The 15,553-nt window shown below is 40.4% G+C and overlaps 1 protein-coding gene and 2 long non-coding RNA genes across 9 annotated transcripts in view; all 3 read right to left on the minus strand.

Annotated features, from left to right (window-relative positions):
• On the minus strand, positions 1–984 carry LOC124179457. Of its 3 annotated transcripts, XR_006870055.1 has the most exons (4): positions 828–870; positions 685–767; positions 300–401; positions 1–60 (listed from the first exon to the last, which is right to left on the minus strand). It is a non-coding gene; the product is annotated as an uncharacterized LOC124179457 (long non-coding RNA). The 3 variants fall into 3 exon arrangements; XR_006870054.1 differs by lacking the exon at positions 828–870 and adding an exon at positions 888–984 and having other exon boundaries at positions 300–767; XR_006870053.1 differs by having other exon boundaries at positions 300–767.
• Positions 985–4,251: 3,267 nt separating this feature from the next.
• Positions 4,252–7,458, minus strand: LOC124179458. Its single transcript, XR_006870056.1, has 3 exons — positions 6,643–7,458; positions 6,305–6,563; positions 4,252–4,458 (listed from the first exon to the last, which is right to left on the minus strand). It is a non-coding gene; the product is annotated as an uncharacterized LOC124179458 (long non-coding RNA).
• Positions 7,459–7,923: 465 nt separating this feature from the next.
• The window catches only part of LOC124179456, a 36,096-nt gene continuing 28,466 nt past the window's right edge, over positions 7,924–15,553 (minus strand). For 4 of the 5 annotated variants that reach the window (XR_006870048.1, XR_006870050.1, XR_006870049.1 and 1 more), the window contains 3 exons: positions 10,029–10,198; positions 9,097–9,910; positions 7,924–8,640 (listed from right to left, as the gene is read on the minus strand). The gene's annotated coding sequence lies outside the window, so the exon portion shown is untranslated. The remainder of the gene's footprint in view (positions 8,641–9,096; positions 9,911–10,028; positions 10,199–15,553) is intronic. The other variant, XR_006870051.1, reaches the window with a different exon arrangement.

The following is a 15,553-nucleotide window of genomic DNA, read 5'->3' on the forward strand; positions in this document are numbered from 1 at the left end:
CTCCTCCTCGTCCACCTCCGACCACCTCCAACGACCACCGATAACCACCTTGGGTTGTACCTTCAATAGTAATAAATATTTTCAGTATATGAACACATCAAAAATATTGTGTAAGGATTAATGTAATTAATGAACTAATCAATTATATAATAAATTTTATTAGCGCATTCAAAGCTACTAAATATGTGCTTCGGGAAAAATAAATTGAAATAATTCATTATGTACATGACAAGTTTGAAATATTTTAGATGAAATATAATTACAATTGCCATCAGATATTATAAAAATGTTTTACTCACCGAGCACAAATCCTCGTTCTCCTCCCCCACCTTGTTCTCCACGTCTTCCTCGTCCTCCTTTTTGTCCACCTCAGACCACCTCCAACACCCTCCGACAACGACCTCGGGTTATACATGGAATAGTAATAAATATTTTCAGTATTTTAACACATCAAAAATATTGTGTAACGAATAATATCATTTTTTTATGGACAGATTTTACCAAGAAGATTATGAGCAAATTAGAAAAAATTATAGAAATTTTACTAGCATGATGATAGCTACTGAATTACGACTTGGGCGAAATATGAATTGAAATAATTTATTGTAAACATAACAAGTTCAAAAATTTTGGATAGAATAAAATCACAATTGCCATTGAATAGTAGAAAAATGTTATACTCACCGTGCAGAAATCCTCGTTTTCTTCGTCCACCTTGTTCTCGTCTTCCTTGTCCTCAGAGAGTCGAGTTTCATCAGGTAGCGGACCTGGAGCGCTGGAACCATGGAGCGCTTTTCCTGAAATTCAAGCTTCACCAGGTAGCGGACCTGGAGCGTAGAAACTACGGAGCGCTTGTCCCTGAAGTCGAGTTTCACCAGGTAGTGGACCAGGAGCGCAGAAACTACGGAGCACTTGTCCCTGAAGTCGAGTTGCACCAGGTAGTGGACCTTGGACGCAGAAACTACGGAGCACTTGTTCTGGAAGTCGAGTTTCACCAGGTAGTGGACCAGGAGCGCAGAAACTACGGAGCGCTTGTCCCTGAAGTCGAGTTGCACCAGGTAGTGGACCTTGGACGCAGAAACTACGGAGCGCTGGTCCCTGAAGTCGAGTTGCACCAGGTAGTGGACCTTGGACGCAGAAACTACGGAGCGCTTGTCCCTGAAGTCGAGTTGCACCAGGTAGTGGACCTTGGACGCAGAAACTACGGAGCGCTTGTTCTGGAAGTCGAGTGTCACCAGGAAACGGACCCGGAGCGCAGGATCCAGGAGGTAGAGAACCCGGTACTCGAAATTTGCGGAGCGCGATTCTCATACGTCCGCTCTACTGCGTGGTTGTTTCCAGACTGAGCAATGCGGCCAACTGATTTTCGTCCATATAGATCAAGAGAGAAAAAATTTTGGGTGACGTCACTTTCTGAACATCCGAACATCCAAAATTTGGTTTCGAACTTTAATACTATGTATGATGTATGATGTATGATGTATGATGACTTTAGTCTTTACATTTCAGACAAGAAATACGCACTTTATCATTCCTGCCGATTCCAGACTCAAGCGGCTAGGCCCTTCGGTTGTCAGCCGTTGACTCAAGATATTCTTCAGTTAACGGGTTAGCTAATAACGCTGCCGTTCTGCGACAGTTGGATGATAACAATTTTTGCTCGTACCTTTTAAATGTGTGTTAAAATAAACTCGAAGTTTCAAGAAGCTTCGTTTTTTCTGTCCCTGTGAAAAAAAAATCGCCAACAGTCACCCTTTTAGGCCTTTAAATCAGAACACTGCGTTAAGTACTGTCTCATACATACGGAGCATCCCATTTCATCTCGATCAAAATTAGCTCATCCGTGATGTATTTCAGTTGCTCCGAATTTTTTTCCATACGAACACTTTTCGAAAAACAATTCTGCTTCTCTACCCAACGTAGATAGATACTTCACTTGCGACTAGCTAAAACAGCGTTTGGATTCTATGCCTTCGAAAATTCAACATCGAGAGAGCAAATGAGAAGTTGTTGGAATAATTATGAATAATAATTTCATGGAATACATCGAGCACGTGTCGAATAGAATCCCATTTCGAAATGAATAATTCTTATATTTTCATGTTATAGACGTATCGTTGGTGGTAATCTAGTTTGTCTCCTGGAAAATTATAAAATTTATAGTATGCATTACGTATTAATCGTAAATGGACCATTTATATTAATATCGTACGTGGACCGCGTATAGATACGTATCTACTTGTTGGTCTCTGCATCATTATTACATCTGATCTATTATTATTTATGATCTATATATATACATTCTTCTCTCGGGTATCTATACTTTAATTAAATCACTGTTTTGCCACGAATTTTGGAAGAAATTTATTCTCATTTTTTCTTGTATCGCCGACAAGTCGTTAAGTACACACAGGCCAAGTACTGGCTTGGGCTTACCATTGCGAAGACTGTGTTACTCGGTAGGTGAATGCAGCCAGCAACTGGTAGGAGGTGGTTGGAGGTAGTATGAGGTGTTTGGAGGTGGTTGGAGGTGATCGAAGGTGGTCGAGGAGGACGATGACGAGGAGGCCGCCGAGGGGGTGGAGGAGGAAGACGAGGACGACGAAGGTGGTCGGAGGTGATCGGAGGTGGGTGACGGTAGTTGTCGGTGCTCGGGGGTAGTTGGGGGTAGTTGGCGGTGGACGCGGTTACGCATCTTTCCACGGGGATAATCGAGCCGATCGACATTTCTATGTCGCAGTCGGCAAGTAATCTTACGTACTCACTTTGTACCGGCTCAATCTCAAGCTTTCCGACCGACAGTACCGACAGTACTTTGGCTGGTACGAATGTCGGTGCAGGCTCGTTAGGTAGAATCGATAGAGCAGAGCCCTCCTACGCTCCCAGGCCCACCTGGGCCCACTTGTCCGCCGAAAACTGGTCACTAAAATTTACCCAGGGATAACCGTCTTTGTATTCTTCAGTCATCGCCGTAGTTAAGCCATTGTCGGTACGTCCGTATAAAGTTAGCCGAGAACATTACCCGGGAAACATTTGAATCAATTAAGCGTGGGAGAGTGACGAAGATTTCCGAGGCTTAGAGGGTCTCTTTTTATTGCGCGCGTCTTTGCACTCGTGCGTTAAAAATGTATCCAATTCGTCCCCGTTATCAGGCATTATCGCAGTTATCAGATAACGCGACAGTTGTTTGCTTTTCCCGTATCTACGCGAGCACGAGTTCCAGGAAAAATTACGCGTACCCCTCACATCTAGTCACAGATTTACTGAGCGGAAATAAATTGTTCAGTCAAGAAACGGGCAATTCGACTTTTCGAAACGGAGTTTAATTCACGCAATTCAGGTTCATCGTATCACACACAAGCATCGAATGACTAGGCAGTAAAACAAGTTACAGGTAATCGACGGCGTTGATCGCACTGTAATTTAAAAATATCTATTTTCTCAAACAGACTTCGAGGTTGAGCTCGCGCTAGAAGAAATAATATTGCGCGTACAGATCGGCGCCTCGTTGCCGCAATGTAACGTAACGTATCGTACGTATATTACAGTGTATATCTTCCTTCGCATTACGTATTGCTGAGAGGTGGAGACCTATACCTATACTTATGCTACTCACCCAGAGACTTGTGTTGCAATGATACACAGCTTTCTAAAGAAATATGACAATCCACAGAGAATCCTAGCTCCACGGTACATCTGCAGTTTCTATACTCTTGGTGCCACGGTTTTGCAAACCTGCAGCCTTACGTTTAACAAAGATTACTTAATTGCTTTTTTGTTCACGAGTCGAGGAACGCGAATTATAAGAGTGAAAAATATTCATTTGTTTGTCATTCACATTTTTTTCGTATTATGGAATCTCACATTTTGAAATCACGTATTACAAGTGGATTTGTTAAAACTGAAAAAAAAATACCTACTACTTGTGCTTATGAATAGGTAAATAAACATGTGTGAAGTTCTAGACTAGTGTACAGACACATTCGATCCTCTTGACACATATCTGATGACTATTTACTAAATACGTGATTTTCCGAACCGTTTAATAGTAGGTATTAAAACTGTCGCAAGTTTTCACCTCACAAAAATTCGTACAATCTCAACTGTTATACGATCGCATGACGCATTTGATTGATAATGTGTCTAAAAAAACTTGGCATAATTGTAGCATATTTCGCCAGTTTTGATTAAACCTTGAAATATTTTCGACAGTGCACAAGTAATGATATATTCTTAGTTTAATTTCTTTTGTTTTTACCTAACGGTACATGGTTTTATTGTATCAGCTCATTTCGCAGTGTTTATGTTCGTATACATACCGACAGGCTGCAAAATAACCGGTACGACGTCACGTTTATTATATGGGCATGTATATGTATACTATATGTCACGCTCGCGTATGTAGAACTTTCGTTACACGTCTCCTGATCTCGGCGAGCAGGTACAGCTACGTCATCACTGTAACATGCAAGAATCATCCTGATTTCAATCACGCCAGAGTTACAACTTTCGGATTTTCCCACACAATTCACATAGGTGACTGTACCGCGATCCGGAACAAACTGAGCATAAATTAATAATAACAAAATTAAGAACCAACTGACCAAGTCACAATTTTCAATAGTCACCCTGTTAAAAAAGGTTCGAGTACCTATGAGTGTGATTTTAAATTTTGCATGAAATCCATACACACGTCGATGCAAATTTTATACAAATTAATGGGTATGGACACGGATTCACGCGAGTAAATAACGGATTCAGGATGCAATATTCGGATATGTGACACTTAAGTAGTTGCACTAAATTTTGACAAGCACAATTGAAAACGATGCTATGATTCTCATTATGGATATTCTTGCTGTGCTGCCAGGGAAATGGAAAATCTGCCAGTAACAAGCTGGCGAATTTAACGACTGTGCAAAGATTAACGCAGACTGTCCAGAACAGGAGGTTATTTATAGTTCTGGGAAACGTGGCCAACATGTTTCTTCTGGCTTTCATGTACTGTATGGAGTAGGGAGAGTCTCACGGATCCAAGTGAAGCTCGTCAGGTGAGGTTTAAGAAGTCGCGCGACCCATGCAAGTCCTGGTTTGCCAATGCTAAAGGTCTTGCTACTCTCCGCAGGTGAGCTGCTGATAGTTTCAGCGAAATGAAACCCATCGGCAACTTCGTCTTTTATTTTTGACTTACCTATGCCTACACGGAATTTTTGCAATGCCGTGATATCCGTGTGAGAGCTGATAATTATCAGAAACTTGGTTCAGTGGATACTGTTAGGTCACTTGGGAATATCATAGATTAAGGTGAATGGATATTGGGTGATTATTACTCTGATTATGAGGAATAAACGGAGCCCTGAAAGTCTTGGAAAGATTGCAACAGACTTAATGGATTTCGACAAATTTTTAAAGTTTAGGGCAATTCTGTCAGCCATCGTAGGCTTTCCAATAATTATTATTTAATGATATCACCCTATGCACATTCAGTTTCAAGAATTTCATACAATTTCACAAGGTTTTAAGGATCACAAATGATTTTCAAAGATTCTAAGCATTTCGATAGAATTTTAAACAGATTTCGTAAGCTTTTAAAGACAAGTATGGTTTCAAGATCGGCGAGCCAGCTTCAGACATGACTGATATACTGTATTATCTGCCAACGACTGTTATCCATATATCATCCTCCCGTACATTAAAAAAGTTACCTTGAGTACAAAAGAGTTTTACGATCACGTGTTAATTTTTAACGCATAAGGGAAAAAACCGAACATTTTCGGGTTGGAAATTCGTTAATCAAAGACGGCTGCGTTTGAGAATGATCGTACAAATACTGTTGACAATTGCTCAATATTCTGAACCGTCTTCAAATGTCGCACAGCAAGCTGTTTTAAATTCTGTGAGTATTTAGATTGGTAGCAGAGTTCAGGAACAATCAGTACCTGACGCGATGTGCGTGGACCTTGAAAAACTGGAAATGCGATTTATTATCAGTCCTGAATTTCCAAAACATGTTAAGCGGTATCTCTCGATCGGCCAATGGTCATACCGTTGTTTTGATGAGTTCAATTTCGGTACCATTTCGCTGGTATTCGAAACAAAATGAACTTTGATTCGAGTTTTGACACATAGGTACGGCAGCAGTGATAGTTATGACAATGAGAATAAGCATAATAACGTCGTTTTACTGGCCTCGCATTTACGACATACGTTCACTAAGTTATATTGCTGATAGTTTTAGGCGAATCATTGTCAGAACATCGAACCACAGATAGCTGTAAGCGAGCTACTGGGCTTTTATACATACCTATAACTAATGGCGTGTAGCTCGTACCTCTTATTGTGCTTCAACGCTTTTTGACCTCAACATGAGCAGAACTTAAGAGCAAGATGAAATATAATCATGGCTTCTGTGTTCTCTTGGCAGCATAGGATCACAAAAACGAACCTCGTCATTCGGATGCGTAGATTGTTCTGTACATGCGTAATAATTCATCGGAGGTAATAACAAACCAGCCACTTCTGGTCTCGCGAAGGAGTCCCTAGTCGGAGGCCAAAACGTGGATCTGAGAGAAAAACGGGTTCCTTCTTATCGAGGGCGACCTTTGACGCCATTTACGAACAAAAACACGGTAAAAGACTTACTGTTTCATAATAATTAAAACGACTCTCTTGTAGCAGGGTATCTTCCACGGCTAGATGGCGTCGTGCGATGGGTTTATAGATATTTCTGATAGTAAAAGAAACCCGTGCGGCTCGGTCGAAACCGAAACTGGTTTCCTAGGGTCAGTAGAAAAGCCGATTACCTTAACCCACGCACTTGTATATGCATGATCAGGGTGTACTAACGGAGTTCGGCTGACCCGCGGTACTACAAGGTATTCGAATTCCCGGAACCATGCTTGATTTCTTAACACTCTTCAGGAAGCCAAGACCTCTGGGTGACACTGCGTGCGGTACCAAAGCTAACAACTTTCTGCTCATGCTGCGTCACTCGTCGTCACGAGATGCACACCTTCTGCATAAATCTGCCAAGCCTCTGAAGCTACGACGCCTGCACTTGCCGTCAGCACTGACTCAAGACGTATGTTACTTACTGTACGCAGGCATTCATCAGGCCAGCGGTCAAGGCCTGGGCCAAAGACTCGCGACTTTTTTGCGCGACGTCTTGCCTCGCGCTTATTCGTGACAAACTGAGTTACTGTACAGTTTCATGGAAGGTGAGAATAAGGTATGAGATGGAGAAAAAAAATTGGCAAGCAAGAAGCGGCACACGCGAAACGCGTACTTGTTTGAGCGAACCTAATACACACGCATATTCGCAGTATATTTTCACCTACTAGCTTACATTGATTACGAAACAAATTAATCAGCAGAAACAAATACTACGAACTGAAGTCGGGACTGTTCATTTTTCTCTTTCTAGGTACCGAATACCGCTGACAATTATTTATGCTCACCTGTTAACATTTCTGCAGTCGCGTTTTAACTCTGGACCTCGAGGAGAGCTTTTCGATGAATCATTTGTTACCACATGGCTGGACTCATGACGGTGGGACTTGATTGGTAATTTCTGCATCAGGTTTTTCCAGATGCTTTGATTTCATCCAAATAAGTGCGTTTAATCGACATCCTGTTCTTGTTGTTATTATCATTATTATCATTATTATTGTTATTATCCTCGTAGATAAGTAAAACTTACACAATACCTTGTATCCCAAATATGGTTAATCGTATTTTTACATCATTTTTTGATTGTTCGCATTATGGAAATATCATTAATGAAAAATATTGCAACTATAAAATGGAATGCATTATTTGTTAAAAAATGGATAAAATATATATTATTCGAATAAAAAACGCTTAACATTATTTTTCATCCGATGTATGATAATATTTTTATCTGAAAATGGAACTGTCATAATGAGAATTACTACCTCTGAGAGCTAGCAGTGATTGATTAAATGAGTATAAGGTGAAGAAAACTCATAATGGTCTGATAAACGATCGTTGATATTTATGGTTTCGATTTGATCTTTAAACAGACTCCATGATCTTGCGAATAAATATAATAAATATTTTCCGAAGTTAGATGAAGACATCGTGCCATCACTATGATTTTTTTAATTCATTTTGGTATGCCCGTATTTACAGTTTCTTGCCGTATTCGAGAAGCCAATTTTTGTAAGAAAAGGATCTTCGTAATCGTACGAGAATAGGTTTGATTTTAGACTTCATTTGCCTGCCTCATGCTGATAAAATATGGTATGACAAGTTATACCGTTATGACATTTTTCGTAATATTCTGAAACATTACACAAATTGCAAATCGAAGCAGCTTTATAATTGAGATCTTACATTCTGAAGAAACGGAATTGGGTCTTTTTTCAGGTTTTCATCCATGTTTATCTGCGCGCAAGAATCTGTTGATGAAGCTCCATCAATAATGACAATAAGGATCGAGCGAGCTACGGATTCCACGTAACAATGATCAGACCACCTACTTTTATTTCTTCGAAACTATAATACCCGGTATATCCTTGCCTCAGGGCCAAGATATCCGAGTTTCTAATTTCTCCAGGACGCGTTCGTTCGCACATTGTATCCTTGGAAAGTGGATCTTTGTCGAGGCCATCGCTGGAACTGAGGAAACTAAAAATTCCTTACTCGTATTCAAAGCTCACGTATGTAATTGTTGCTGCAAAGGTTACAGTGGAAGTATTAGAAGCTGGAGCAGATAAAAAGGAATAAAACGCCTTATTTGAAAAACTTGAAGCATATTATTACCTAACGTGAACAATAAAATTTAAAAAAGTTCCAAGCAGCAAAAAAAAAAGAACCTACATGGTAAAGAACGCGAGTCTCAGAATCCACATACAAATCAAAGTTAAGATAATGAAGGCATTTAAGATAAAGGTAAGTGAGTGTAAGAGATAAAAAAGGCGGAGACACATATGGGCTGCGTAGAAGCGACGCGACGACGTAAAAGTGAGAGTGATTCCACAAAATGAGTGGCGAGGGCATTTCGACGGTTGAATTCGTCTAGACTAAGCTGAGCTGTAGAGTATAACATAAGATAGTACCGGAGGAAATATTTACCTGCGTTTTTCTGTCGATTTTTCTAATCGAATCGTGGCGATCCATCAACAACGTGATTGGCTTAACAGTGTAACATCAGGTGCAACGAAGATTCATTTAATTTATTATCATTACGCCTGACATTCATACTTTGTACCACTCGGATCAGCGATGACGCATGTCTTTGCATATTTAGGGACGGTTTTAGCGCAGTGTCAGACGACCTGAGCTCGAACGTTACATATTCTGAAAGAAATGGCAGAACACCGGCGAAGTGACCGTACAGTACGTGTGATCGTATTACAATGTACATCCAATGTGCATTTATTACATGTAAATATGTTCGTACATCGATGATATTTGTTTCGTGTAGTTTTAAGCCATAAAGTTAGTTTATAGCTTTTCAGTCTCACAGTTCCTGGACAAAACAAAACTGTCGCGTAACAGTGTGGGAAAGTCCCGCGCCTCGAGTCTCACCTCGAGTTTTGTGTGATTCATTTCGACCTCCCATTAGTAAATACTGCCGTTTTTTCGATACAGATAGAATCCCAATCACGGATAGAAGGATTCGTGCCCTTCAGTTTCAGCAAAAAGTCAAGCGTGCTCTTGGATATTTAAAACGCGCGATCCTCATCTAAAATCAAACATGGCGGCCATGCGCCATATGACACGTCGTCGGTAGCAGACGCGATCGCGAGGCTTGACTTATCGATCGATCGAGAGCAATATTCGTACATCAATAACAATTGTGGAATAAAAACTCGTCGCTGACGTTGAACAACCTTGGCATATGTCGGGCGTTGATCCAATCTGCGGTGAACCGCAGCCTCTCGGGCTATTCGACACAATAGAATACAGATTATTGATAATGAGTACAGATCTCTGCGACGGCTCGGATCGGTCAAGGACCCAAAGACCTTGAAACTACCTCCCAATCTACGGAGACAACTTACTTGTTATTTTTAATTTCCTTGGACTTCGTCCCCGGATTGCATATTTGGTTTTAATTAGCACCGGGCGGTTTATTGCGATCAAATTTACCCGCATTTCGCTACAACACATCGAATGACTCTGCTGAAGGCTTCTGCGACGGCAGCAAGCTTAATCTGATGACGCTCTCGCGCTACGGTCAATAATTTACACATGTAAGTGAGCCGTGCGTCCCGATACAAGATGTTACTAATGGTTTCAAAGTATTTGTGTGTGGGTATGGATTGCAGACATGAGTGTGCAACGGAGAGTGAATGACAGGCAAGAAATTTTTCGAGTCGCATGGAGTTCTCTTGTGAAGATTGATTTAATATACTGAAAAACTGTCGCTTGTATATGTACACTGTCAAAACACTATTAACCGTGGAATTTTCAGTGATTTTGAATAGATCACGTTACTATTTTAAAGCAGCTGGACCACTTTTTTTTCTGTAAAACATCGACCGCATTTTTTCTAATTTGAAGATCAAGCAGCAAGAAGTTTAAGGCCATTCATATACGAAGATTGTTATAAAAATGCACACCCGGTACACATACACGAACGGTGGTTATCGCATAGATAATACTTCTGAAATACTCTTGGTGTCCTATCTCAACTTTCGTAAGCCAGTTGCCACTCTAATCAATTGAGAAGATTTGCGAATTTATTACATTGAACTTGAAAAACTGTTCCCAATATCATACCGTATCTTCTTCTCGCACATCTCGCTTATTTTTAAATAATAATTTGATACATAGAATTGGAATTATAAACAGGGAGGTATTTTCATTGGTAAGAATGATTACGAAGACATCTTCGATCACGTGGACGTGCACGTTTTTAACTGAGCTATTATAATCAGACAAAAAAAAAACATTGATTTTTCACTGTCGGATCTCCTCGTCTTTAAATACAGGATACCTCAAGAATGAATAAAAGAACTTTTGATTATTTTGGCCTGAATCAATGCGGTACTTCCTAACTTACGGTCCATTGAATTTAATGTGAAATCGGGCTGAGCCTGTCCTGAGTCACTCATAAAAATGTGAATTTCTTGTCCCCCAATAAGTAGAGATCGAATAGACCGATATAGAAGGAGCTTGATTCACGGATTCGCCTTCATTTAACCCACAATAAAAACCGAGTAAATTCGGAGCGAACTTGTCTGGGTCATTAACGAGCTGCTGGCCGAAGTAAAAAATTTTATGCTCCAAATTCTTGCCCTCAAAAACAGCGAAAACAGCGTAAAGTCTTGAGACCGGTGCTTTAAAACTTGTTGATTTTCCCGTTTGTTCACTGCAAATGTAACAGATACCCATTTCCATGGCATTGACGCGGTTACGCGACGTTCCCCGTGTGTCCACGTATTCTAATGTTAATATCACTGGTAATGCTACACCGGATAGCATCTGATGAAGTTCATGTATAACGGGCACGCGCAGCTGTCCATCAGCTCGGAATTGCAGGGAATCGACTCGACTGAAACGGTCGCAATGTCATTGTCATATGACGATTGCTCGTGAAATTCGCTGTGTCCGGGAAGTTGGAGTAACTCGATTAACGGTTCCAACCCAACCCAGCTAGGCCAAACCCAGCTCGACGCTCATCGTGGGAGTCTCGACGCGCCAATTTGCCATCACGAGACAATTCGTACCTCGATCAGAACGTCAGAAAAGCTTTAAGCTTTCCAACTTATTTCTTATTCCTCCTTATCTCAATATCAGATAAATCGTTAGTTCTAAGCCGAGAGATATTTCCAGTCGTGGCTACTGTACGGTATTATGTAATATTGCTGGGACTTGACTATTTTCATATTTTACCCATAACTAAAAAATGTAGTTCCGGGTACGAAATGAAAATTAGTTTTGCTGTGTATAGAAAATCTAGTCTGTGATACTGTTACTTTTTATTACGGTCACTCGTACTATATTTTCTTGTAACTATTGCCATAATTTGATATTAGTGAAACAATAAATTCGTTTTAAGGTCTTGTTCAACTGAAAAAATACGGTTGACTAAACAAACCGATTTGACGTTGCGATAACCGAAAAATTTAGTCTTTACAACCATAATCTGGCTAAATGGCAAGTAATTGTGTAATGTTTTCTTGTAATTCCAACAATACTTGAAGGGTCGATAAAACGATATTCATTTAACTAGACTCTTCTGGTGGCTATAAAAAATAAAACTTCTGTCAGTTACGCCTACAATTAATCGGAAAAGCGCTTTACTGGCAATGCAATTGGTCAGATCCGATATGCGTGCGAACTTCGCGTCACTTGTTCCCCGAAATGAAGAATGTACCGGTTGTTTTCTCCAATCTTAAATAGTCTAACCTTGTCCGAATCGAAGAACGGGTAGAGATAAGATCACCGAGACTCTGACTAGCCAGCTGCTGTACGTAAGTATGAGCGATAAGTTTCGCTGAAGTTCTAATCGACGATTAAATAATTGCGCGAAGACTTCGATGAATTTCTGAGGAGGGGAGACAGAGTTAGCGAAATATGTGACGATGTCTGGGATTTTTGTTGAGGTTATCGGAGCCATTTTGCCACGCCACTCCGACAAGATAGGAGCTGATAAATTGTGAGAATTCAATTAACGGTTCATCTTGAATACTTGAAATCTCACTGAAACGTAATACCTTGATTAGTATAATACACGAAGTGCCATTTCTTCCAAGACTATCGTCTCGCTTTTTCTCAGATTTTTTTTCACGTTCGGTGAACTTAATTAGGAGCTGAAAAATGCCGATTATGAACCACAGTCGTTAGAAAAATTTGAAAGCATTTAACGAACGCGTTCAAGAACCTTGTTGATATTACCTGTGCTCAGTTAGGTAGAAAACTTTAAACAAATTCTGTGAAACGCTGGCTTGCTGAACCTCAATTTTCGGCCTCCGCATTGTTCGAAGAATATTTGTTTAGAAAAATTTTTCGAATGCGTTATTTTTCGTAATTTAGGCACGAGAATATCCCGATTACGATGCGATCACTGACGCAAGGATCAAAACATTGGTGACTCAATAAGCCAAAGTTGTAAAATTCTCGAATGCGCGAAGATGGTTTAAAAATAATTACACTTGACTGTGAACACAATTTAATTGCGTCTCTAGATTGTAAGGCGAGGTTAATTTTTCAATTAACTTTATCTCGGCTCCGTTGACAATTCGTCTTGAGATATGAAACTTCGAAGGGCAGAGATCACGTGCGAAATGATCATACGCCGCGATTGGCTTAGCGAAATGATACAATATATTACTCACTGTATAATTTTGACAGCATGAAAAATAGGGTCCTCGGTATAAAAGGTATCGTCTACAGATAAAGTATCGCCACGTCAGGTAAAAATTCTCTGAACGGAGCATGAACCGACACTCAACCGTCGCCAGGATTCCAATTAGAAAAGCACATCATTTTACACAAATGCCTCGATAGCGAACAACGTGATCTGGACAGTCGATTTTTCACCGATTGCGGCTGGCCATTTTGGCACATCTTCAACAAAATAGAATACCTGTAACCCAATCGAAAAATAATAATCGCTGCGAATTATCACTGCTGCGATTCTGTGAAAGCATGATGACATTTCCTCCATTTTTTCGTTACACACTGACAAGCACTAGCTCGTCCTTTGGTCCGAGAGTCAATCAAATTCAAGATTGTTGATTCACTTCTGTATTCGCGTTACGATAACGTTCACAAGCGATAGTGCTTCTACCTTTGGCCTGTTCTACGAATTCGACGAAACTACCACGACGAAATTTTGTCAAGATTTCACGACGAGTTTTTATTCTGACCCGGAATGTATAACGTATAACGCGTGATATATAACGGAACACCTTGTATGTCGGGGACTCCGAAAGGTCAAGAGCAGTTCGGCTGATTGCTGGATAATGTATGACAGACTTATGCAACGACTGTACATCGCAGCTAATTTTGGCTCAAGTGAACGCGGGTGCTTAACTCGGCACACCATTCATCGAGCGAGGTATGTATTTCCATTCTATTTCTCAAAAGATTGGTATGATTTAAAAATATGATAAACAGTTCCATCCTTTCCTCCATTTGTGCCCGAAACAACCGGCGTTCTTTGGAAAATTTCGCCTTTCGTGTGGTCAGAGTTTAATTTCCCCTTAATTAAAATAGTTGTTTTTGAAAGGGTATAATTTTGATGTAAACTGCAGATCCCTACACACGGTGTATCCGCATCCCAATCGGACGACCGCTTATTTACCCGAAGAACCCTCAAGCTTATCTGATCAGAGCACCCGGAGAGAATTTGGGACTCAAGGTCGCCTGACCCTCGTTCCGGAGTTAAGGACTCGAATTTATGCGCCATGGTGGATCCCGGTCGTAATTAAAGCGTGTTTGTGATCATAAATATGCAACCACTTGCAAGTGCACCGCGAGCCCACATCCAACGATGTGAAATTGAACGTGGGTAGGGTGAAGTGCATTCGCTCGGTTCCCATTCCCATTCCGATTCCGATTCCCATTCCCATTACCTTAGAAGGCTCTTTCGGCACGGGAATGAGCTCACCAATATTTCGATTCCATGTTGCGTCATGCTTACGGGAACGAAGGGAGGAACTTTTTGTGTTGATATAACTTACCGGCGAGAATTCCGTTACGTAACGGATGGTGAAAACTGTTTACTGATGAATCTGAAGCCGTTTGGTGTTAATTGAATTTAAACTGAGATAGTTGAGAAGGGAAAAGAACTCTCTTTGTGACAACTGACATTGAACACTGTGGAATCTAGCACCAAACTGAGTGGGTCGCTATCGAGGGCCTTGAGGAGGTTGATTGGCCGATATTTGATTTAACCCTGATGTAGAATTGGACGAATTTTCACCCCAAAATACCGAGCATATTTTTACTCAATATAAAGATAAATCTCCATACACTGAATTATAATACGTTAATTCTTGTAACTTCATCTGCCGCGCGAATAAGCCGATGGATCAAACCAGCAAGTCATTACTTTCAAGTCTCTCGGTCATTATGCAATACGTTCGAGACTGATTGTGAGTATAATAAAAATTGTAATTTTTTTCTATTTTTTGCGCTCGCCTTCGAGCGTCACAACGAAAATATAGTTATTATTCTGGTTTGTGGATACACATCCCGGTTGTTATTATTATTATCATTATTATTATTACATTTATTATTATAGTTATATGAAGCGTATACTCATACACTGTATCACTGTGTGCTTTACGGCGGAATTCCTTGCAAGGTGCTATAAACGGAGAAGGAAAGAAAAACGCGCCGAAAACAACTCGTGTTTAAGTGTTAACTGACCGTCCGGTAATTGTTCCCGTGTGAATTTTACCGTCCAGTATTTGTTAATACCTAGAAGTCTTTTCTCACCTGAATGGATACGATTACCGAGCGTTTCAGCGAGAAAAACCTTCTGGCTCAATCACGCAAACGTCATAATACGCACGCATAAAATTTGAATAAATCAGATTGCAGACATTCATTAAGTGATAAACAACCTTCG

This window comes from Neodiprion fabricii, chromosome 4 (genome assembly GCF_021155785.1).
Source record: "Neodiprion fabricii isolate iyNeoFabr1 chromosome 4, iyNeoFabr1.1, whole genome shotgun sequence".
In the NCBI taxonomy this organism is placed as follows: domain Eukaryota; kingdom Metazoa; phylum Arthropoda; class Insecta; order Hymenoptera; family Diprionidae; genus Neodiprion; species Neodiprion fabricii.